The sequence below is a fragment of the Apteryx rowi genome, unplaced genomic scaffold (assembly GCF_003343035.1).
Source record: "Apteryx rowi isolate R43461 unplaced genomic scaffold, aptRow1 scaffold_393, whole genome shotgun sequence".
NCBI classification, from domain to species: Eukaryota; Metazoa; Chordata; class Aves; order Apterygiformes; family Apterygidae; genus Apteryx; species Apteryx rowi.
The window spans coordinates 71795-98681 of NW_020450452.1; positions in this window are offsets into that span (position 1 = coordinate 71795).

A 26887-nucleotide genomic window follows, 5' to 3' on the forward strand; every position below is an offset into this window, starting at 1 on the left:
CAGCTGCATTTGAAAGCCCAGAGACAYGGGATTCATGGTTTCTTGTGGAACTAGGAATGTTTTGCATAACTTCAAGTAGGCTCAAAGCTGCAAATTCCTGAGTTGTGTTAGTATGCAAGTTTTCTGACAGATTGCAGAAAAGTGGTTTAAGTGTACTTCTAGACAGCAGGTCTGGTGAGGGCAATGAATGGCTCAAAGACAATACCAAAGTCTTCAGTAATTTTCAAGGGTGACATCTGACCCCATGCAGAGGGACAGTATGAGTCCTGCATATCACTAATATCCCATGCAAATCTTGAGTTAATTGGGCCTTCTGTTTTCTCTAGCGTTCTGAATTTTATTCAGCATGAATATGTTTCAAAAAAGTCCTTAATAACAAGATACCCAAATCCTCTATTTCTTGTTTTACAAGCATAGCTAGTATTATCTATGAGCTGAACACTGATATTTTACTGTCCCCGTYAGGAGAGCAGTCTCTGAAGTGCCAGCTAATTGGGGCCAAAGGTAAACATGAACTAGAGAGAATACTTTGCATAGTGAATAGATTTTGTATTTGATATTTTTCCTGCCATTCCCTGTTGTGTATTTTATACTTTGTATTAAAAACTGCAGTGATGTAGTGCCCATTTACACAGTGTGCTTCTGAGCATGGACTTCTATGTTCAGTACTATATTTTCAGCACTACATTCAGTGTAAACTCAACAGGTGAGAAGGCAGCCTAATTTGGACTATAGTGACTGTCTTAATACTGTAAATATATGGTTTTTGAATTTGTTTTAGAACTTTTCTTTGAATATAATGTTTACTCCACTTCTTCTTTTCCACCTTCCTCTCTGGTCCCTTTTTATTTGTTTTTTGCCAGATACATGTAAAAATATTTCAACCTGTTGAATTTTCCATCCTTTCCTTTCCTTGACTTTGAGCCTCCCTGGCCACTTCCTTAAAAATATCTTTGATGGCTATGGACTTTAGATAAATTTTAGCTGTTCATATGTTTTTTTTCATGTTGCTGATGAAATAAGCTGGTGATGAACAGTTGATAAGCTTCTAGAGACAGATCCAGGGAAAGATGTAGAATCCTGAAGTTAGGCAATATAACACACAGTTTTTAGCCACCTGGTCCCCAGAGCAGACCTCTAAAGACAGAGTTAGACACTTAGGATCCTGATAAAATTATTAGAGGAATTAGACATTTAAGAATCATCTCAGAAATTCAAGCTGAGTAGGGAGACACACAGAGCTGACAAATAGGAGATGCTGAACACAGACATACCTCTGACCTCCCATTCCTTTTTGGTGCTTAGGCACTTAGCATAGACCTCTTTTGAGGGCAAGAGCCTATAGCTATTTTTTGAAAGAACTCATTGTATTTGTTTTCCTTTTCCTTATGGTGAGAAGACATGGCAGCAGTGTCCACTTTTTCATATGACAACCTTTTTTTTTGAGGGCCCTACAACAAAACCTGCATATGCTAACTTCTGGGACAACACCCCTCGTCTTATTATAGCACATATGTCTCATACTATCCACCTCTATTGTCAAACCTAGGCCTTTAGAAGATAGGAATGCAAATTCATGGAATTGAGGCAAAAGAGTGAAAGAAAGAACATAAGTCAGCAGCATAGTCATTAGTGCACTCCTATAAGAGTCCTGGATTTTAGTCTTGACTTCTCTTGTTGCTCATGCATTTTATGTTAAAGTGAATCTTGGAAATTAAAGATATTGTATCCCTTTCTGGTCCAGCTTCAGCAGATGGTATGGCAAGTAAACCTCTCTCCCAATTAGTATAGTCTGTCTCTATTGGAAAGTGGTCCTTTGATCAGCGGAAGAGGGAGATCTGAATCCCCTTAGGTCAAGGAATGACTTGTTTCCTGGATGACTGCATTAACCTCTACCCTGTTCTGTAACATGCTGTTGGCTCCTCCACCTCCTCTTTGTGCCTGGTGCATCTTAGAAAGAAAGCAGCAAGAGATACCATTTGTGAATGGTCTGAATGGCTACAATTCGTCTGGCTAAATGTTGACATCTGGGCTGAACTTGTCAAAGTCTGAACTAATTGTCTAAGATCCCTTTACAGTCAATGGAGAGAATTAACCACTTACAGAGCATTTTGGACACCACCAATAAGGCAGATGAACTATACCTGGAAGTGCTTCATTGAGCCCAAAGGACTGAGGTGAACAGCTCTAAGTTGTAGAACATATGGCTAGGTGAATCCCACCAGTGGATCGATCATGGCTGCTGGATTATGCCCCTTAGAGGACATAAGGAGAAGCAAAATTTCAGACCTTTCTGGATTGCTCTAGACTAACTAAGGGTGAGATGTCTAGGGAGCTCTAGGTGGTTGCTGAAATCAGGGAAAGAAGGAGCAGTTGAATCTCCTGTCTAAAGCCTGCTTGTTTAAGGTATCKAAATCCCATTTTGAATCTGGTCTTTGACTATTATAGTGATAAACCTGGCTATAATTTTTGTTCAAAAGATGGGCTTAATCCTTTGTTTTCCTTGCAAAGAACTTTGTCCTGATCCTTATCTCCTCTCAGTTCATATTGTTTTTTTTGCACTTTTTCATGTAGAAATTAAATGGAGAACAAGGAAAGAAAACCATCTGAACAAACAAAAGCACTGCTATGCTTTGGAAATATTTACCCTGCACATAACAGAAACTCAGAATTATGATCTTTAAATAGGCAAAGAACACAACCAGGGATGTTTCTGTAAGTAGTAGGTAGTTTTATATCTTCAGTATGAGAACAAATAACTTGATGAATAAAGGATGAATTTTGTTCAAAGTAAATTGTGGAAAGGTATTTTCACAAATATGAATCAAAGTTGATATGAAAGAACACTACACTAAGATTAGTACAATTTGTTATGCTTACAGAACAGTACACCATTTCTCAGGAACCTAATTCAGTGTGCTTTAAATTAAAGACATAAAACAAGTGTAATGCACACCATCTCTCTGGGAGAGCTGACCTTATGCTCACAGGTTATGAAAACTGTATCTTCTTTTGGGATAATCTGATGTATGTCAATTCTTTTTTTAAAGATTCTTTTAAAAAGGGCTTGGTATTATCCTTTACTAAATTAATAGAGACTAGCATTTCTAAGAAGCCTAAGGGAACCAGGACTGCAGTCTTTCTGAAGCTGGACAAGTAGCTCTTGGATTCTTTTGATAATCCTACCCAAACAGCTAAGTAAGCATGTATTACAAGTGGTTATAGTGCCTTTTACTTGGGATGATCCAAAGGAAGATTTATTTGCTGGAAACACGATTGCTGGCCTAACCATTTAAAAAGTTTTGGCTTGATATAAGATTGAGATAAAATTCATCTTAAAATGAAGGAATCAGCCTCTCTGGTCTTCTACCCAATGTTATTAATTAATCCTTATATTTGTTTGGAATTAATGCACTGTAGAGACTTTTTGGAAGAGAAAGACAAACATTAATCCAATAATTATATTTTTAACTAAACTACAGGATCATTTTCCAGGCAGGATTAGCTGGTCATTCTTCTGTTTACAGAAGCATTTCTCACATCATGATGCTGTTCAAGGATGGCCGCTTGATGTTGGAGAAGAAAGGAAATGAAGGGCAGGGGAGGCAGACTGATTTCTTCTATCTGTGTAAACTCTCAGGAAACCAGTTAGATGTGAAAACACAGAAACCTTACCCAGTTTTTTATCAAGTCAAATGAGACCCCAGGTTGTTAACTACTAGTGACCCCTGGGAACACATTCTGGGCCCATGCTATAGGAAAGCTGCTGGCAGAGTTTCAAGTGGGATTCAGCTGTGTGTTGATCTGCATGCTCCCCCAATCTGTATGCCTCCTGAGGTGTGTGCTGAGACAGCCGGTATGGGGAAATATAAGGAAATAATTTTCTTCTCTTTCCCTGAACTCCAGCAGACTATAAATACACAGGGCTCACTAGTCTGTTTGCACGTGTTCCCCTGTGTGCTGTGAACTAATCCAGTGATGATAACCAAGGAAAACAGACATCGTGTTCCTACTTCAGAATGGTGGGTTTTTTGCTAGCACTGGAGCAGAAAAAGTACAGAATCCTTTAAAGTCAAAAGGGAATCTAGAACTCCCTAGACATCTCACTCTTAGTTAGTCTAGAGCAATCCAGAAAGGTCTGAAATTTTGCTTCTCCTTATGTCCTCTGAGGGGCATAATCCAGACTTGATAATTTTCTTTCTTTTGTAATATGAAGATTTGTTTTATTAAGGGTAGCTCAGACAGAGCGTCATTGGAAAGGGTATGTAAAATTCAGAGCATTAAATATGCCAGATGCTCACAGAGATTCAACAGGAATTCTTTCTTTGACTTTATTATCTGATCCCTGGCATTCACCTCTGAAGGTTTATGAGTAGTGTAATTCATATGTGTACAMCATGTTTTGTAAGGCATGTTTGTGTTAGATAGTAGTTCATCCAAGTTAGATTACGTTTCTTTCATCCAAAAAACAAAAGTAAAATTATATTATGAGCTCAATAAACTCTGATATGGCCAAGATAACTTCCCATAAACACTTATTCTCAAGATTTTCATAGCTGATTCATAAGAACGTGATCTGGACTGGAAACATTAGAACTCTTGTGTTTTCCTTTTGCAGTAATAAAGATACCAAACATGAGGTATTGTTTCAGTTTATCTTTTCCCCATTAAATTAAAAACATCCTGCTATTGGAGATATGTGGCATCTCATCAGAAGGAATTTATGGGTAGAAGTGAGACTGTTCCCTGTAACTCTGCGTCAGAAGTGGCAAAGAATTTACTGTAAAGCGTTATGCACATGTAATGATAATACTCCCTGGTTACAGTTCTATAAATATGTGCAAGCTTTATATCCTTTGAAGATACCATTAATTTAAAAGTAATTTATTTTAAAATACACTTTCATACCCATGGTACTAATATTGCTTTAGAATTTTATTTTCTAAAGAAGGTTTGAGAAATTTACTTTTCACAGTGTTTGAGATTTGTTTTGTTTTTACATTTTGTCCAGTTTGGAGCATGTAGACTGGCTCTGGAACTGCTTGTGCAACTCAATGAGAAAAAAGAATGCAAAAGCTGACTTTGAGCCGCTTTTATGTTCCCTCAGTCTTGGGGCTATTATAGTATTGAGAACTTTGGCACATCAGAGTTTTTGTAGAATAGTTTAAGCTATTTGCCCACAGTCCCAAGATATTATCCCCTTCTTTCAGAAGATCTTTTAGACAGTTCTTGTCCCTGGGTCAAGGCCACTCTCCAGTGTTGGTCTTTGCAAGATCTGTGGAGGATCTGCCATGGCAAACAGTTCCACATCACTGGAAGATTCCCATATACAAGAAAGTCATGGAAGCTGGCTATAGATCAGGTTTTCTTTGCCTTTGGTTAGATAATAGCTATACTTGAGATAAGTTTTCATTCACTCATGGAGCAACTCTCAAACCTGAGAGTGGCTCACATGCACAGATGAGACGTGTGGGCTTCTCTTTCATTGTCATGGCCACCTAACATCCCTCTGCAAAATGCACACACTTACAGGGCAGAATAACATCACACGGATATTCAGATATGTTATCTGCCTTTAATACAGTTTAGTGGCTGGCAAAAAGAGGACCTGAGCTTAGACTGTTTAGCACTCTCCATAAGCCACTGAATACACGGGGAATCACAAAGCTGATAACACACAATTAGAGGCAGTAACCGACGCAGTAATACATGCAGTATTAACAACACTGAAATTATTAGAAGAAAACTTTACCACACTACCTTGCTCCACGCTGTCCATATAGTGCAGGCCAGCCCTAGCTGAGCGCTCCAGGAGAATTGTGCCCCTGCCTTTTCCCTCTCCCCAAGGCACAACGGGTGGAGGTAGGGCAGAGCTTGTTAGCTTCAGCAGTGGTGACGAAGGGGTGACAGCTCTCTCCTCTCTCTTCCTGAGCTGCCAGACTCCTCCTTTTTACCAGAACAGATGAGGTTCTGTGCTCATGGGCCACTGGAAATCAGGTGTTCTGGGGACAGGGTAGGTGGAATAGGATGTCTTCTACCATAGGACACTGACTGAAATGCAGAGGGTCCTATGTCCCTTTTTTTACTACAGTCTCTGCAGTGATTTAAAATTACACATTTCTGTAAAAAGGATAATCTGTTGTAGTTCTGGACATCTATAGGTTAGACATCTAAGACTGAACAAATCTTAGACATTCTCTAGGATAAGATGGAGATAGCAGTTTCACTTTATTGAATATGAAGGAAGCTTTATAATCAACGGTAGTTTGACTAGCTCAGACATAGGTACCTAATTAAAAAGCAGCCAGAGCTGGACAAATGGATCCCATTGATGTAATCTACAGACATGCATTACAGTTCCCTCTCTGTGTGTAGACTCACAGAGGATGCAGGCTCTTTATGGCCCCCCAGGTGCAGAACCTGGGCTTTTCAGCTCAGACTGTAGGAACATTGCTTTAAAATTCCAGCGTCAGCAAAGAAGTTTTTATAAGATCTGTATAAGGTTTGTGTTTGTAGTTGTAAACATCACACAAAGATTGCAACTACTTTAAAATTACATTTCTGAACATGTTTCTATTGAGGTCAGCATTTAAAACCAAATATAAATTTGAAGCATACACTGCCTGAGGGTCACTTTATTAATCTTCATGAACTATGTAAGTATCATAAAACATCTCTTTCAGTTAAACTTAAACCCCCAAAAGGTCACAAGTAATTTTTAGGTCACATTTACATCTAAGTGAGAAACAGCTTTTAAACAAGGCTCTTCCATCCTATCCCTCCCCTTTGAAAGATCAGTGCAAGTAACTCTGACCAGCAACAGTTATTCCCTGCTCCACAAGCGCTGATGTGCAGCCTAGTCTTTCTTATGACACAGAAGGGAGTYCTGACTTGAAGAAAAGCAAGTTATAAATTTTCAGGCACTTTCTCTTTTTATTGCACAGCTAGCATAGCCAGAGAAGCTCAGAAGCCAGCAGGATATTAGCTTGGCTCAACTAAATTACAGGCAAAGAGCAGAATTGGCCCGGTGAAGCTGCTTACAGTGTAAACCAGTGCAGGATCTGTGTCAGTAGCTGCCTCTATAATAGTAAACTCAGCAGAGCCAGGCCGAGGGCTTGATACAGACATGTAATCATCCATACTGTTACACAGTCCCTGGCATGGTTTTGGTCCGGACCAGCTAGGGCATTTGCAGGTGATGCCTGTTCTGAGGGTCAGCATGAACCATGAACCATTCCCAATAAGCAGATTGGATGAGCTCCTCTACTAAGAGGGGGTTTTGAGAGTTTAACTGCATGAATGTGATATTTTGCTGTTGCAACTGGGACTCAAGGAATAAAACAGTCTCTGGTCCTTTTTGTTCACTCTTTTAGAAACAACCAATTTTTCTAACAGTAATACTCCTCAAAAGAAGAGGGAGAAGAAGGAGCTTGCCCTAGTTTTCCTAATGAGCAGTGTCTCAGAAGGGGAATCTTCCAGACTCCACCCTGACTTTCTCCATGAACAGTTCAAGACACGCTTTTCCTAGACAAATATAGGTTTTCCACCTGAAATGGCAAATTATCTTTGTTTAGTCACAGTGCATCTTCTGGTGCTCTACACCAAATGGGTCTGGGTGCCACCCAGGTGTGTAGGCAGCATACTATTCACAGAATCACAGAATAGACGAGGTTGGAAGCGACCTCTGGAGATCATCTGGTCCAAGACACCTGCTCAAGCATGTGGGATGGGGCGGGGGCCACTGGCCATCAGGCACAGCACTCTGCTGTATGCATACCTGGCTCTTTCTTCTTCTCTGTCTTCTCTTTCTCCAGACTGAACTTGTAGCTGACATTTTTTCTGAAAAATGTAATGGTTTCATTTGTATTTCATGCCTTTTGTATTTCCTCCATACGTTTGTCACAAATTAAAATTAAGGAAGTCCTGCATTCCAAATGGGGGATGGACACATACCTAACCAAAGATAAACATCTCAAGTACAGCAAAATTGCAACACTGGGTGCAGCAACAAGCCCACTTTTACCAGTCATCCTGTTACACTCAAAATCTTGTTTATGGGCAAAGAGGAAGCACACTTTACATGTATATGTATAAAGTCAAGAATTTATTGTTAGTATAAATGAAATCTTAAGAGTCTAATCATTATTAGTCCAGATCTAATTGATACAGAAAAAGAAAGAATAATAATACAATTAGAATACTTCTATAAAGAAAAAGTCTCAAAAGTAGCAATAATGCAGTTTAAATTTTTATACCCACTTCTTAGGTTTTATCCCTTTTCCTGGGGTTATGCTTACCTTTTCACTGCTTATCTGAGTCCTAAGGTTGGTAATTTCATCCTGGTAGTGATAGTGGTGATGGGGGGCATTATGGCAAGTTGTCAGGAGGAATATGATGTTCATGCTGATTGTTTTCTTCTTCCTCACTCCATTTGGGGTCATCTTTATGTGTTTGCTAACATGCTTTTACACTTTTCTTTTTCTTCATTGGTCTGCAGCTCCATGTTACATCTGAATTTACTATATATGTGACTTTTACATGTGTTAGATATTATTTCCTTGTTCTCTTTGTTACCCCTAAAACCAGTTTTGTCTACCTCCAGGTCTGCCTTTCTTTAACAGACCATGAGTGAGCTATTTATAGCCTAAGGTTCCCCAAGTGCCAGGCTGTGCCCCATTGCTGATCGTCCCATGCCTCTACTCCTCCACACCACATACTGTGTCTCCACTTCTCAAAGCCTCTGCTATTGTACCAGGCCTATATTTCACTGTGCTACGTCATTGTGTTAGAGTCGTAAATACCTCATTCTACATAGAATAACTGCTTGTTACTGCTGTCTATACAAAGCTATGGTTGTATCACACAAAGATTACAAAAGTGAAACAAATTGGCCGTAGACACCTGATCAACTAGAGAAATTGCTGTCACAGCCAAAAAAGGTAAAACAAAGCTGCATGAAGGTCAAGAAAAGTTCAGGCAGAGAAAACCTGACAAACCTCAGTCCTGAGGCCTTGCAAATTCAGTACAAAGCTTATAGCCTGGCAATAGAAATACCATATTACAGGGCTACACTTTTATAGTCCCATAGCATTATTTATAAGAGTGCTGATAGCCTATGAATCAAAGCAATTTAAGGTGTATTAATCTTTTCTCCGACATATGATGATGCCTGTATATATCAGCAGAAAGTGGGAATGTTATCTGAAGCACAATATTGGCAATTCAAGTGTGATGACCTTCAGGACGGGCATGCTACCATGCCTGTGGAATGACATGTGATATTAGCCTATAATGTAATAACTTTGGACGGGGGGAAAGGGTACAGGTGGCATTACTTGAACAGTTAAAATTACAGTTCTTAATGTTTTCTGAAATAGTTGTTATTGATCTTATGGTCAAATAAATGATAGGAAAATATAACAAATTATTAAAATCTGTCCATCTTGGAAGTCATGTCAAAAAAGTGGTGTTCTGGAGAGTGCTTTCTCTTTTGCTTCCCGTCTATCCATCTATTTACAACTATGAATATCAAATGGAAGCTAAATAAGGATCTCACACCCACGACTGCCTTACAGATTATACATGATACAAGACAGAGATAGGAGCAGCCATTATTTTTCAGCCTCATAGATTGTGAGGCCTTTAGGCAGGAAGAATATAGTAAAGTATTCTTTTAATGGAGTAGGAAACATTTTCTGACTATTGAGACTAAGAAGGGATTTCTGTTCTATACGGTTCCATCCTTCTTCACGTGGAGGATGTGTAGGGAGCAAGGCTCTTCCTATGTGTCTATCTGTCAGGAGAATCAGAAGAGCTATTTTAAGTTGCTTGTGATTTTCCCAACAAACAGAAGAGCTGGATTCCCCCAAGTTAATCTTGGCTTTGGTGAAAGTTGAATTCTATGTATTTATCTCTACATGCTCTGAATGTAAAGCATGATACCTCTGTGTGGATGTCCCCATCCTCCAGGACTTTTCTAGTGGGTATATTCCAGTTTTATAGATCAGGTACCACTGATGGTGGTACCCAAATAAGTGAAGTTTAGAAATCCTGATCTAATAGAGAGTGGCTGTGAATCCCATTGCACAGATAAAGCATTTATCCTCTCAGAAAGGTCTAAAAAGCCAAAAGAGGCTACTGTCTTTCTTGCTTCATCTTCTGACCAGTGAAACAGCTACAATGAATGGCTGACTCGCACAGAAGCTGAAGGCATCCCTGGAAACTGAAAACCAAATAACACTTGGGAGGAATGTCTGGAGTCTGAGCTCATCTTTGTCTGTTGAGCATGCAATCTGATTGCAAAATACTGTGCAATCTGAAGCCTCTCTTCAAGAGCGATTGGGATTGGAATAACAAAGGTGTGGTAGAATAGGAATTAGCTGCATTGTTTGAGTAATGTTGAGTAATTTACACAGTACCTTCCTAGGCTGTGCCTCACTCAGCCAAGTCCTTGGGCTTTGTGTCTCCCACAATCTGCAACTTCAGTCACTAAGAAAAAGCAATCTGTAAATGAGAAAATGTGGGATCATAACTGTAGCAGTTTGGTTGCATTGATATGACCTCCAAAATCAAAAATCCTTCCTAATGGTTTCTAAACTGTTTTTTGGTAAGTCTGCAAGAAACTAATTGCAAAAATAGCTGCCTGAGAACAACTGGGCAGAAAACACAAAATATATCTCTTAGATGAATTCATTGTTCTAATTGTAAACATCCGTGTGGGTATCTCATCCTGCAAAAGTCATTAAATTTCCCTACGCATGTAGGTTAAGGTTTGTTTGTTCCCATGTACTGCCAAGCCATAGTTGCTTTGCATGCAGATACAAAAAACACTCTTTCCTCTGTATTCAGATATGTAAATAATAAACATACAGCCAGAGTCAGGAGTTTATTTTTCTCCTGTTATTAAATAGAGTCATTAACCATGAATTTTCTGCAACACAATCAGAAATGACAACAATTAGTAAACAGGTGACCATAATTTGCATTCAGATAAATATTCCAAAACTGCCGAATTAAGAGTCTTGCTCCTCTTTCACTATTGTTTTCCTTTAAATATTTCAAAGAAGAAGAGATCTGGGGGGAGAAAACAATTATATTATGTTGATTTGTTCTTTCTTGTCCTCTCCTCTGATTCTTGTACCTCTTTCTCCAAATCACCAACAGAGAAATAAACATTCATTTAGAAGAATACAGACTTGTAAGTCCCCTAATTCCTACTTCTGCCCTATTATACTAAAAAGCCCGACTCTACTAAGAACTTAATAACATTCTCTGTGCCCACCAGAGGCGTTTGGATATTTAGATTCTACAAAGGAAATGCTCAGACCTCACACAATTAAGGCTAATTCAGCCCCTCCAGACAATTAGGCAGTTTTAAAATTTCAAAGTCAGTATAACCGTGATGGCAGGGCAAGCAGATAACAAAGGAAAATGAGAGAAAAGCTGCTGCAAAATAAAAAGAATATATATATATATTCACACACATATAGTCATATACGTGCATCTATATTATTTTGCATGCACATATAAAATTATTTTATTATCTATATAACTGTATATGTGTATATATACATACAGACACACGTATACATATGCTGTCAAAAGCTACCCTTACAAATGGAAGGTAATTGTGACATGCTAATATGCAAACTAACAACAGTTGGAAGTTCAGATGGAGAGTCTTTCCTTGTCTAAGAACCCTGATATTTACAGACCGATCCTTGGACTTTGATTTTCCTGGATTTGGCCAGATTGTATTGCATCAGAATAGTCATTCCTTTCTTTAAACATCCTCACAAATAATGATGTGAAATCTATAATAGGCATATTTATCTCAGTTAAATATTTAATGTTATCTGAATGTGTATTCCCTCTTTAGGGAGCATGACTGACAGATGGGTTTCACTCAAACATCTTTTATTTTGAGGAAATAAGTGATGCAGTGGCTTGTACTCAGCACAGGGCCAAATATTACCCAGTGTTTCCACATACACTAAAACATRCACCTCCAATGCTTTAATTAACATTGCTTTGATAGATTGGAATAATTTTAAGGATGTTTGAAAAACTACAAAAAAACCCTTTTTTTTAACATATGGTGAAAATTCAGAGAGAAAATTTGCACAGAATTTAGAGAAAAATCCCTAAAAAAATAAGGAATGATCCTTTCCAAAAAATCTCTTCTCAGCCTTCATTTGATGATTTAACCTATGATGTGAAACCTTATTGTCCTTTCTGTAGGGCTTGTTCTTAAATAATTACTAGTAAGCCAAAAATAAACAAAGCCTTCTTTTGAACTATGACAACTGAGAAGCACTTTCCGTCTTTTGCTTCTCCTCTACACTCCCCCCACCCCTTACATGCATACTACAATATGTTCAGCCTAAAACTCTGGATGACATTTTAATTGTGACTGCCAACCAAATTAAAGCATTCTTAAAAAAAGAATGAAAGGGGAATTATTATGCAAATGAGGTTAACAGTTTCATGGATCATCAGCATAGTTGCTATAATACGCTATGCTGACTGATAGGAAAAAAAATGCAATTTTTCATGAGTGTTATCTCCTAKGTAGTGAGTGTTATGCCCACTGTTGCATACATAGAACCAAAAGAATGATGAATACCAGAAATTATTGTTTTGTTTCTGAATTTATAGCATATAAAATTCATTCACTGTTTACAGTGCTCAGACAGTGGAGGTGTCTTTCAAAGGCCCACAACTTTGTAACCTCCACTCCCTGATGGATGACAATTTACCCTAATGTTTCATTCGAACACCTTTACAGAAATTATCGTTGCTTTAAGAAATGGCATTTTCAAAATTTGTTCTGGAATCCAGCAGTCTGTTTATAGCCCCAGTCCTACCACACTGTCTCTTGATGGGCTTTTCCACCATGTGCTTTTAACATCTGTTCATCATTTCTTAGCCCTTTACACTCTTATTTTTAGCAAATTTTAGTAGACTGATTTCAAGTTACACTGATTTCAGCTGACGTTAAAAAAAGTCTGTGCCAGTTTCAGGTCAATCAGTGACTCAGAAGAAAAACTCGCTCCTTCCTTTTAACAGAAGGTGCTTCTAGAGGGTGTGCTGGAGTCCTGCAACAGAAGCAAACTGAGGGAGGTGCCTAACATATCACAGCTCCAGTTCATATTTCAGCATTTCCAAAATGGCTTAAGGATTTATTCACAGATTGCAGKCAGTGCACACATTCGTGCTGAAAGCAAATGAGAGCAATCTTACCAAGATGTACACTAAGCTGGTCTCAGGCTCCTTTACAATCATATGCATACCATTATTAAGAAATAAAAGAAGATTGTGAGGCTTGTAATGCRTGTCTTGGTACTGAAAAGCCATTTTTATATTTTAATTATTATTATTATACAAAAGTATAAGTACTGAGGTATTTGATACAGAGGTGTGGCCCCAGAAGTTAGCACTGAAGTTTCTCCATAGGTATGGCTAAAAGCAGAGACATCGTTAAGATTTTGAAACAGCATCATCCCACTCCTTTGAAAATACCTTTGGGATTATTTCAGTAGCACCTTGTTGATGTAGCAACTGTGAAAATAGTTAGGTCAGAGACATTAACATTCCTTTGGCTATGTTGTTCCTGCTGCATGAGTAGTCAACTGAGCCCATTAAACTAATCCAGGGCTGGTGGTTTCCCCAGTTTTGCAGATCATCCGGCACATCCTTATATATCCATAAATGAAGCATGACAAAGCTTTTTCTTTCTTCTTTTTAGCAACAATTTTGTTACCGTGTATATCATAAAAACCCTGTTCTGCAAAGTGACTTAAACTTGCTCAACTTTGAGCATCTGAGTGGTGCCATTAGGTGTAGCAGGGATTACTTGTGTACTGAAAGTGAGGCCTATGCTTTAGGACTTTGCTGATTTGAAACCTCACTAGACATTTTTGTGTATTGAATTCAGAACCTCAGTATGCTTAACCTCAGCCAAACTACTACCTGACCTCTAGCAACGGGTCTAGAGAAAAGGGCAGTAGAACTCAAGCCACTTTTATGAGACAASTCATAATCATCAGTGTTTTGGAAAAGTAAAGTCATCTGCAGTCTTTACTATTTCTATTAAACTCAGTGTTACTTGCCATCAATAACTGCTACTTATTAGGGACAATAATTATATATAACTGTGATTATGCTTTAAGTGATTCAATGCAATATTATGGCTCCATCCCTTTCTAGTCTTCCCTTACTTACTGTAATAGAAAATCATACATAAGCATATGAAATGCTTGCTATTGCTAAACCTGGCTGTGTGCTGGCAAGCAGAGACATTTCATATGAGTGACTGGATATGATGTTAGATAGGTCACTGATCCATCATGGTGATTCCTATGTCCCTATGCCATTTTAATCTTAGATGTTTATTCGGTCTATATGAGTATGGAAATCTTGTCAGAAATTCTTATTTTTTTCAAACAAAGAGTATTTTTCCCTTTAGCTCCCTACTTATAGTGCAAATAACAGGCAGAGGCTTCAGATGTATATGCAAGACACAGGACATCAGGATAGTGCATGTAAATCCTGTGCTCTTGTTTGCACTCTGACTCATACCTCTGTGTTTTCAAGCTGTGTCCTTGAGGTCCAGCTGCAGAGTAGGGCATTGGGTAAGAGAGAAGAAATATGAGCCAAATAATAATTGGAAAGTATCCTGAGACAGCAGCAAGTTAGAGAGCAGTAGTCAGACTGTTGTTAGACAGAAACCAAAAAATAAATGTCAGTTGTGTCCATTTTTCAGTGTTTCAGACTAGTGGTTAGGACCTTGGAGTCAGTCAACTCTTGCTTAGCAAGTGTACATAGCACATGTCTCCCACTGCCTGGAGTTCTGGTGGATTCAGGTTATTTATAATCCCAGCTCAGCCTCATATCCATCTTTTTCCCTTGGTAAACTCACTTTTGCTTGGCAATGCCAGCCTGACAGTGGCTGCCCTTGATATCCTCACAAACAGACTCATGGCTCACATCGTGTGAATGAAGGGCCTGAGAATAACAAATCTGAAAAGTATAGGGAGGAGTTTCTCAAAAGCAATGTTGGCTGTTGTGTATGTTATCTAACTCATACTTGACATAATTGAGAATTGGGGATATAACCTTGATTTGTGCCCTTGAAAATCTTTCCTCACCTGCATTAAAATATGGTTAAAATTACTTTGCACATAACTATCCTACCATAACCAGTAATTCAAAAACAYGAGGTTAATACACATACTATTCAGCAGGATTAAATTATGGAGACATCAGAGTTTCAGACCTATAGGAACAATACTGCCATTCATATACCTGAAAGGTCCTTCAAGAGATTTTAAGATGTTTCATAAGGCTTTTCCTTTCCTCTTTCATCCCCATTTGCAAAATTCCTTGTTTCCTTTGATAAATGCTCATTAGAAATCCTTTTTTAAAAACTAGTTTTGTACTGTCATAGATCATCAAATAAGTTATGAAAAAATGCCATATTTGGCCAAAAATAGGTTGGTTCTCAAAGCAAAGAAACTCAAAGGTTTGTGATCCTTGTCCTGCTGACCAGTGTCATCTCATTGTTCCTGATACTCACCTCATACCTAAGCCTTCCCATTCTCTCACTCTGTAGATAGATTTTAGGTGCTTTGGGACAACAACTTTTATTCTGGAATCAGTTTTTATGGAGTTTAGCACAGTGTGCTCTTACTGTGGCTCGTAGGTGCAACAATAATTTAAAAACACATCATTTCTTTTGAACTGCCTAATTTAAAATCAGCTATCAGAATTTAAAACTCAGGGCAGAACACTGGTAGACTGTGCCTAAAATACTAATACAAATACTTGGAGTGTGGTTGTAAAACAGGCACTTATACACGTATCATGATGTAAGCGTCTAACCATCCATGTGTGTGTGATGATAACTGATTTGCATAGCTGGTTGAGAAGATGTGGGAGTACAGTTTTTGCAAGACCCAAATCTAAAGTTTTAGCTTACACTTTTTACACTGGTGGGTTAATGTGTCTGTCCCAGTAAAGAACTGCCATAGCGCATTTTGTTTTATAACAGCAATTGCAACTTAATAGAAAAAAAACCTCCTCAATAGTCTGGAGAGATGTCATGCTAGTGTGGCTAACGGTGTTTTAATGTGGTGCTTGTTTGATGATTCTGGGCTCTGAAGAGTGGAGATGGTACTGTGAACAAGCTGCTAGTCTGTCACTGGGAGTTACTCCAAGAGACTGACACTGTGTCCCTCTAGAAAGTGAGGAACAAAGAGGCCCTCCATATTTCTTAAAGGTACTCTTGTGTTCCAAATTACTATTTACTATAGAAAGAGATCAGGTACTTACTACAGATAGAGAAAACTGATGGCAAATTTACTAACATGTACAAAAGGAACAAATCTGATAGATTCCTCTTTGCTAAAATCTGGTTGTTTGGGCACAGACTCTTTGCTTTGGGAATTTCAGCAGTCAAAACTACATCCTGTACTTGGGCACTGAAAAAAAAAATGACTCACTCACTCCCGCTATAAGAAAATGAATCTTTGCCACAGAATTTTATAAACAAAATCCCATAATTAAACCCATAAATGTGTGTTTGTTGCTGCTTCAGCCAATAAGGTGTTTCTGCATTTCAAAGAGAACTGAAGACTTTTACATGCCCTTGATTAATGAGGATGCAGACACAACAGCTGCAAAACATTTAATCCTTGAAAGATTTTTGCTTCAGAATGAAACAATGAGAACAGGTTTTCTTAAAGCGTAGGCTTGAATTTGGTTCATTTGTGTTCAAAGATATTGACTAAAGCAATTCAAATGCTTGACTGAAGCAGCAACACTGCAAGAAAAGAACATTGTCAGGAGAAGGTAAGCCTCGCAAAGGGCCCCCGGAAAATAGGCTCTACTTATGGAACATGGTCTTAGATGAATGGATCCTCAGGACACAGGGCTGTGTGATATTAAATAGGCATCAGCAATATTAGCTAGCTAAATATGGAAGAAAGGCTTGAAACTCAATGAAAACGTAAGAATCCAACATACAAGGGAAACTTCAGTCACATGATCAAACAAAACTGCAGCTTCATGAGGAGGGAGCAAAGGCAGCGACTGCTGTTTCCAAGCCCAAGCAGGGGTCCACAGCCAGCTGCCAATTCTCCCGCACATGGCAGGCACACCAGTGCTAGGCAGCACCCTTGCCTTGCATTAGGGCTGCCTAGGTACACTTTCATTTAAAGGCATGGGGAAGATTTAGTGCCACAGAAGCCAAAATACAAAGTAAGAAGATGCCTAATCTAGCYGAGAGTCCACTTCCAAATGAGATATGGGAGCTAAGTCCTGACTCTGTAGAGACTCCTGCTATTTGGGGTTCCCAGCTGTGGCCTCCTTATCTGGAGCTGTAGTACTGGCAGAAAAGGATATGGTGTCATTCTTTTCGCCCTGCCTTGAGTTCAGTTGCTTGAAGTTAAAGCATTCGTTCAGGAAGTARCAAACTCAGATTCCTTGCCCTTGTCTGTGTGGGGAGGCTTGAACCAATATCTCCTCTGAGAGCACATGCATTACCTGGCCATAAGGTATTCTGGGGTGGGACTTTATCACACACTACTGTTTTAGCTGTTTCATACATGAAATATTCATGAAGACAAAAAAGGGACTGAGAAGGACCCTATAGCCTCATTAGGGCACTAATGTAGGCAATGGGAGATAGAACTGCCAGTTCTTTCTCTAATGAATAGTTAAAACAAAAATAGTATTTAAATATTCCTGGAGCATGTACTGAAGCCTTGATTTCCTTCCTCTCAGCTGAGAACCTTAACAGTGAGATTATGGAGGTGGGGGACCACTGACTCCTCTGTCTGTGGCTGCTGTGAGGCCCAGTTCGGTATGTTTGGTCTCAGCACGACTGCTGGATCCGACCTTGCAGGGAAGTGTGCAGAAAGTTTATCCTGGGCGCAGGTATGCATGCATACTGCTCACAGCCAATTCCAGACCTGGTGGGCACAGGCTCCACACAGATGTGCTATGTGAGCGGCTGTGGAATTTAGTGGGTGGAAGTATTGGTACACAGCACTTCAGACCTCCAGGATTTGGCTACAGCCATGCAAATCTTTGGTATCTTCATCTTTGAGGACCTAGAGATCTGAACTGGCAAATAGGTGTTTACATTTCTTTGTGGGTCTAGCCTTAGCTGACTTACACAGGAGATGTACTGAGCAAGTGCAACGGAAGATAAGATGGACTTGTGCTGCCATGCACAAAGACCTAGTCAGGGTTTCTGGAAGGAAGGGCATTGACAGAGTGCCTACCTTGGCCAAAGACAGTTTTATTTATGATATAGACAGATAAATAGACAGACAGATATCTCATGTAGGTGTACAGTATTTATATATGGTCTGACTGAAAGACTCTTGTTAATAACATCTTTTTTTTCTGCTTTAACACACAAGCCTGCATACATAATTCTCAAAGTCAAAAGCACTTTTTTCTCAGATTTTATGTGCTTTTGTGTCCACATTGTGGAGATCTTACAAGCTATACACGTACAAATATCATTGGAACATAGCACAGAAAAACAGAAAGGCTGAGGTCCCACTAAAAAAATATATCTTTAAAATAAAACAGGGAACTTATAAGCTTACATTTCCTATTTAAAATGATAACATAAAACATTATGTTAAAATAATGTTTTATGTTCTAAGAAAAAAATATCAAAATTTATTTGAAAATGTATGTAATTTGTTTGCATCTAAGTGGTTACTTATTTCACTTGTAGAAGGCAGAAGCCCAAAGTCTCAGTTTTGGATAGGGACACTGTATTTAATAGACTGGATAGAGCAGAGGGTACATCGCCATTCTTTGTTAATACAATTGAACATAAACATGCAGTATTAAACTGTGTGTGCATTCATTTATATAATCAAGTTAATGTTTTTGTCTTCTGTGTCTGAACCTTGAAGTATGCTGCAGACCGTTTTATGGAGGCACAACTAAAGCAGAAATTCTGAATATTGGGAGTAATTTGGTTGGGCAGTACAAAGACCTTAGCTAAGCAGATAAATATTGTGTCAGTAATATGATTTTCAGCTGCACTCATCTCATCTTTTAGGACTTCAGGTAGATCTATACCACTAGGTAACTAGCCTTGAACTCTGCATTATAGTCAGAAGATTTTGCTGCAGGAATCCTGAGATTAGTGTATATAGAAGTACCAACTCACTTTGGCAGAACAGATGTGTTACAGTGAATATCATTCTGGTCCAATTTTATTTCTTCTCTTTCGGACCAGGGAGGCTGGTATTTTTTCAAACTGATGGAATACATCCAAAAACGTGATAGCCAGTCACTCATATTTTTAATGCAATGACTATCTATTAGATACAAACTTAGAACAAAATGAATTTCCTTGAACTTTTATAGGGACCTAAGAGATATTATCACAGACAATGTGCTACTAAATTCCCCATATGTAATTGGATATAATTAAAAATGAGACAACTTTATATTAAAAGGAAGACATAAGACATTACTAATTGCAGAGGAAGAAGTTTCAATGTTCCACAGAGAAATGAAACTGCAATTAGCAATGGACATATTAAAGATATTTAGAATAGTCATTCAATATAGAATAAAATTGCCAGTGACCAATCAGAATAGGTTATTGGCAAAAAATAAAATGAATTGAACATGGAACATGAACATAGAACTTGAAAGGCTGAAGTGCAAAYTTCCTGAGCAGTATTTCATTAGGAAAAATCCTGAAGTCTTCTTCTTTTCAAACTACACCTACTAAACAAACATCAGCTGCTTACAGCTCATTGGATTTAAAGGCCACTTATGATTACCAAGAATGGAAGCTTGTCTTCACCTCTTCAGCTTCCTCAGTTGTTATTGTCTTTACTTTAGAAAGGGAAGGAGGCAATTTGGACTACAAAATAAAAAAGCCAATCTTCTTTCTCCTTAAGGCTATTTGGGTACAATCGCAGTCAAAATCTGATGTAAAGTATCAATTCCTCAGGCTTGCATTGTATGGAATATGAGTCTGCTATTTAAATCTATTTATTGCCTTTCTAAAGTAGGCAAAAATGATTGTAGTGTCCTGAAAAAAAACACAGGAAAATAGCATAAGATATGGTAAGCTGAATATATTTTTTGTTAAATTAAAAAAAAAAAGGCAGAATTTAAAAACATAGGAGTATTTGCTTCCATAATTACAAAGGATTGAATGACAGGAATTTTCTGAAATAGCAATCAAGCTTTCCATGGAATGCTTTTTGAATATTCCAGTTCCCCTCAGGTAAAACATGGTTTAACAGAAATTTGATTGTATCCAGCAACAGCGATAGAGCACAAGCCTAAGATGACTGATGTGTTGTCAACCAATGCCAGCCTGAATCATAATATCCTCCTAACATACAGTAGCACAGTATTACACTGACTTAGGTCAGTATTACCCTGACTTAGGTCCAAACTCAACTCATTAGCTCTCCAGCACATTGCTGTGCTGACGCCTCACAGCTCTGTACTATCTCTGTACAGCTCTATCCCTTTACTCAAATTTTGTCCAGCAACACAGGACCAGGGTGTCTGAAGGATGTTCCTAACTCTTCTTGGTTAGGAGAACTGGCTGAGAAGAAAGAGTCTTGCTGCTGGTCCCAGGCCTGGGCTGGATGTAAAGTACAGAAATTCATCTGGGAGCACCAGGTATTCCCCCCTCCACCAAGTGCCCTAATCTCATGTTTTCTCTCTTACCCTAATCCATTATATTATCTATTTATTTATTTACATGATGAACATAAATTCAACAAAATGACTGGTGGAAGACTGTTATTAGACAAGAGAACTACACATGGAGGGAAGAATGGAAAAGACAGCAAAGATCAGCACCCACAATGCTATCTTTTATGAAAGTGACCCATTCTTATCCATGGATGTATCAAGTAGTAACTACTGTATATCAGCAACTACAATCTCTCACCGACATCCAAAGCATAACTGCATAGCAGTGGAGCAGATACAGGTTTCTGGGGTTCTTTTTCAGAGTACTTTATTCTTTTCAGTCATTTATTTCCACGTAATTTTCCCCTTCGCTCCCAAATGTTCTTCCTTCACAGCATCCCTGGTCTGGATTCTTTATATAGAGATTTTTTTCTGATGTCAAAAACCAATTAGTTCCACATCCTGGGCCTCCTGGATACATCTGTGTTGCAATGGAAGACTTGAAGCTTGGCCTAGCAAAAATTTTTTTTTTTGAGTAATTAACTGGCTTTTTTTTTCAGTTTCTTACAGAGACAACACTCTTATTCCTTGAAGCTGAAATTATCCACCTCACTCAGTGTGACCACTTGATGTGTCTTTTGTTCCTATTCTTACTTAGTATTATTAATTTACTGGTATAAGTTTTCTTTCATGCGCATCGAAAAGCACTGTAAATATTGAAAGCACAAAAACACTTCTCAAAAAAGTCCTTCATGTCCCATCTGTAGAATTTCAGTTTTTGACAATCTATAAAGCAATCCATCAGTGTGTAGTGTTGTTAGATGCCTCTGTAAAGCTCAACGTGCCACTGCCTAAACATTTTATCCCCTGCTGCAGGATAATTTGAGCCCAAGCACTTTCCCATTTATTTTTCATGCAGTAACTTTTCTTGGGGGYATGTGACCTTGATGTCTTGGTAACACCTTGAGATTTATTCAGCAGCTTCCTTTGATGAGGCAGACTGCTTCATTAAGTCAATCCCCATGCATTTAAATCTCAAGCCATTGCTGTGATACATGTTTCAAGTTAACAGTTTGTCTCCCAACAGTTTGTCTCTTCATGTTACACCTTCATGTTAACTGCAGGTTGAACTTCCATTCCCCCTCCTGAGGCAGAGTGCAGGCACACCCTGGGAACCCTGATAAGGCCATGAGGTAGCTTTCGTCTTCTGTTATCCTTCACACAACTCCCTAAGACTCCATTTCTGAATACAGATGTCCCAGGGAGAATTTCATATCTGACTTCTCAAYGTTCTTGGTCTTACTCTGCTTTCAGTGCTGTGCGCTTCATGTATTTTCAGTGTTTGATACGGAGTAGTGGCCCCATGGATGCTATGCTTCAAAGCAAAGTTATTTGGTGGTGCAGACATCTCAGACCCTTTTAACCAAAGGGAAATAAGCCCACAACTTGAGTTCTAGAGGGAGAATCCTTGCACTGCATCAGGGAGTGCAGCTGTGGGAAGAAATGCATTATCAAACAAATCGTACAACAGTGCAGAGTGAAGCAAGGGTGAAGTCAGGGATAGAATTTCCCTTTCTCCCCAGCTGCATCTTGGAAAGTCCATGAGCTCTTAAAGCCAGAACTCATCCATGGAGCAAGTATGAGCCTAGGTTTAGAACTGGCTGCCAGTGAAGGCTACATATAGTTTTTTCCATGAAGCCAAGTATTTAAGGAAAAAGAAGAAAGAAGAAGCAGAACATGAGGCTGCCCTTGCTGCTGTTATTACAAAGGATATTGCAAAATATTCGGAAGGGTTCCTTCCAACAATTGTAAGTTTGGCCATAGATACAATATCATTCTGCTCTTCTCTTTCTAACACCTAACTCTCCTTTTCACAGTATTCCAAGTGTCAGACAAATGTAAAGAAACATACATCAGCAACTTACTGTGGCAGCATCCAGCATTTAGCAGCAGAAACAAATTCTGAGATACTTTTCCAGGACAAGCTTTTTTCTCCTGCCCCTATAACACTCCATCACGTCTGTCCAACATATCACACAGTGCATGTGAAACTAAGAGGGGATTTCTCTCCCACTGCTCAGAGCTGTTTGTCTTTCTTCTTGCCCTGGATTATGTAGCACTGCAACATCTTTTAAAACTGCAGCAGTCAGACACATAAACACCATTCCTGCCTTGACAACAACTGATCTCCCATCCATCCCTGCCCCCACAAAATCTTTTGGCATATTTGGCTGATCCTTTCTTCCTTGGGATAACTTTGCAGGAAAAATTGTAAACAGGCAGAAGTTTTAGTGCCAGAATGAAAAGGAAAAGGGAATAGCATTTATTGATATAAATATCRTTTATTTCCTCATACAGTTACATCAACCAGGAATAAAAAAGCATGAAAACAAAGATATTCACCAGTTTCCTCTGCCTCAATCCTTTATGGAATAAGTGAAACAAGATTTGGTTCACCAATCTATGACCAGCAACTGGGGTGGGGAACAAAGAAGACTTGCAAGTGGTTGTTGGGAGAGAAGAGGGTTTTTGCTGTTGACATGGATAAGGACATAGAGATTCAAAGAAGTACACTTCAGAACTAGTTAAGGATCTTGGACCATAAGGTAAAATCCTATGGAATGACTTCCATGCTTCCATATATCTAAGACATGCCAAAAAGTAGGGGATCCCTGGATGTGCATCAGCATCATCCTAATTCTGAAAAAAAATAGCAGGAAAATAACAGATATACTAGTGATATTTATGGTCGATAAGGAGCTATGTAATATTTGCACACATTTTCACTGAGTTAAAGCAGCTGACATGCCTTTTTTAGCATCAGTAAACTTTAATGAGTCGTGGCACTATGGAAGGCAGATACAAGGCCAGAACACTGCACTTCTTCCCAGCCACAGAGTGCCAGCGAAGACCAGACCATGGCAGCTGAGGACTCTCAGAGACAATGTGCAATAGCAGAGTAGAATACCACAGAGCGACTTCCCAATGGTTAGTAAAGCATCTAGGCAAAGCCTAAGACTAAAGAATAAAACAATACATTTAAGAGGAGCTTAGCTTGGAGCTTTAGCTTGGAGGCTAATCCTTAGCTCACCATATCTGCAAAACATATGGAAATGGCATTCTAAGCTCATCTTTGCTACATTTCTGCATAGCACCTCCGCAGGCTCCCTGATCCATGAGGTGGTATAGTCCAGTCGGGTAATGTTCTTACTAATACTTACAGTCCTGGCCAGCTTTGGATGTTGTTGAGGGTGGAAACCCATCTGGGGGGAAAAAAGTGTAATCTGTGTGAAAAGTACTGGCAAATATCAGTGATCTCTGTGCATTGTTTCTGTAGTCTAATTTGTTAAAAATCTGTTCATTGTGTGTATTACCACAGATAGGGTTAAAGTTTGGGCAAAGCCGGTAATTTTAACTGTATTGGGCTGGAGTTACAGGTATCAGATCTCATGGTTTGTCACAAGTTAACAACATAAAAAACTGTTTGCTGTGTACACATTCATTAAAATCAGCCTTTAGTGGGGAATAAACAGGAAGGGATACATCCTGCCCTGAGCTATGGTTTTACGAGCTTGGCTTCCATATAGGAGAACTGGGTGAAATTATGTGGCCTGTGATATACAGGGGGTCTTGATTGCCTTTAAGTCCACTGACCTATGGATAAGGCTTCTGTTTATGCAAGCCTCATGCTGAGGAAAATAAGATACAGTGATAAAAAAATGGTGTCTTGTTAGTACAGTGGACTCCAGGACAGTTTGTCATTAAGGAATGATACTAAAGCAGCTCTTGAAAAAACATGCTGTTTTTTTTCCCTGTTATAGTGGGAAGTATAATTACAGGATAGGCTGCAATGAATTTAAGCCAACACACTCAGCTCAAGTCACATGTCAGAGAACAAGTTAACTAAAAAGTAAAGGTAAATCTTCACCTGTTCTATGTTCTTTAAATATGCATTTGAATTTGACACACACAAAGAGAGAGCGAGAGCTCTTTTATTCTCCCAAAATGTGCAGCTGTTTCTTCCTTTGGACTTCCAGTCAATAGAAAATAATATGTATTTGCTAGTACTGCTAATCTCTCTTGGTATAAAGAGCTTATGAAGAAAGGATTTTCTTAATGTAATCAGATTTCTCATTTAAAAGACCTTTTTTGTATTGTCATGGGCAAAGTCCACTCATTCTTATTCACTCTAATTGGGCATGGATGATTTTAATATGACAAAGTATTTATTATTAAAAAAAAAATTTATTAACAAAATATTTATTGAAAAGAAAACATTTGAAGTTTCTTAAGATGAGAGGGAAAGAAAGTTATGAAAAAGGGTCCAATTTCAAATTTTGAGTACTTCTATTTTCATTGGAAATATATTTATGCTCCTTTCCCTCTAATAAAACTTGAAAATGAATCACAGAATCACAGAATCACAGAATCGCTGAGGTTGGAAGGGACCTCTGGAGATCATCTAGTCCAACCCCCCTGCTCAAGCAGGGTCACCTAGAGCACGTTGCACAGGATTGCGTCCAGGCGGGTTTTGAATATCTCCAAGCAAGAAGACTCCACAACCTCTCTGGGCAACCTGTTCCAGTGCCCTGTCACCCTCACAGTGAAGAAGTTTTTCCTCATGTTCAGATGGAAGTGTCTGTGTTTCAGTTTGTGCCCATTGCCTCACGTCCTGTCGCTCGGCACCACTGAAAAGAGTCTGGTCCCATCCTCTCGACACCCTCCCTTCAGATACTTGTACACATTGATAAGATCTCCTCTCAGCCTTCTCTTCTCYARGCTAAACAGGCCCAGCTCTCTCAGTCTTTCCTCATAAGAGAGATGCTCCAGTCCCCTAAYCATCTTTGTAGCYCTTCRCTGGACTTGCTCCAGTAGTGCCAMATCCCTCTTGTACTGGGGAGCCCAGAACTGGACRCAGTACTCCAGATGKGGCCTCACCAGGGCTGAGTAGAGGGGSAGGATCACCTCCCTTGACCTGCTGGCAACACTCTTCCTGATGCAGCCCAGGATACCATTGGCCTTCTTGGCCACAAGGGCACATTGCTGCCTCATGCTTAACTTGGTGTCCACCAGCACTCCCAGGTCCTTCTCCGCAGAGCTGCTTTCCAGCAGGTCAACCCCCAACCTGTMCTGGTGCATGGGGTTATTCCTCCCTAGGTGCAGGACCCTGCACTTGCCTTTGTTGAACTTCATGAGGTTCCTCTCCGCCCACCTCTCCAGCCTGTCCAGGTCTCTCTGAATGGCAGCACAGCCCTCCGGTGTATCCGCCACTCCTCTCGGTTTTGTATCGTCAGCAAACTTGCTGAGGGTGCACTCTGTCCCTTCATCCAGGTCATTGATGAAGAAGTTGAACAAGACTGGACCCAGTACTGACCCCTGGGGGACACCGCTAGCTACAGGCCTCCAACTAGACTCTGTGCCACTGATTACAACTGAAAAGCTTGAAAGTGACAGAAGACCTATATGGGCTGAAGAAAAAAAATGTGTTATGACTGTGTAAAACTCTTTCAATTGGCATGAATGTAACCTGCTCAAGAAATGTCTGGAGACCTGTCATAGCTATGACCACCAAAAGCTCAGAAAAATTTTGCCTGCCTGTTGTGTATGAAATCATCAAAGCCAGTTTTTAGTACAGAATAAAGAGGAAGGGCTGAACCATCCTGCCCTGAGCTCGAGCGGGACAAGCTTGGTCCACTTTCTCTGGCCCACAAGTTGTGCCCAATTTCCTTGAGGTGACATATCCACTGTATCCCTCTTATATATCCCCCTGGTATGATTGAGCTGTGGATTATTAAACAGCAAAATGACAAAGGAACAGGGAGCACACTGCACAGGGAAATATAATAACACAGGGCCAAAGAATTTGTATAGCTACCATGCATTTGATTCAGCCACTGAAACCTCTCAATGCCTCAGTATGTATAGGACACCCTGCCTGAAAATTCTCTTATTGTCTAGGAAAATACACTTTGCTGCCATAGGAAAATATCAAAATGCTATTGAGATGGGTGGCTAGCTTCTCAATTTACCTTGAGCAGATTACATAACTGATATGTTTTCTTACATACAAACCAAGTAAAGATTTAAATACGTAAGGTGGAATATAGGCAGAATGAAGGTCTATGTCTTCATAATTTCCGCTCTGAAACCTGTTCTCTGATTACTGCATAAACCTGGAAGCACCTAAACT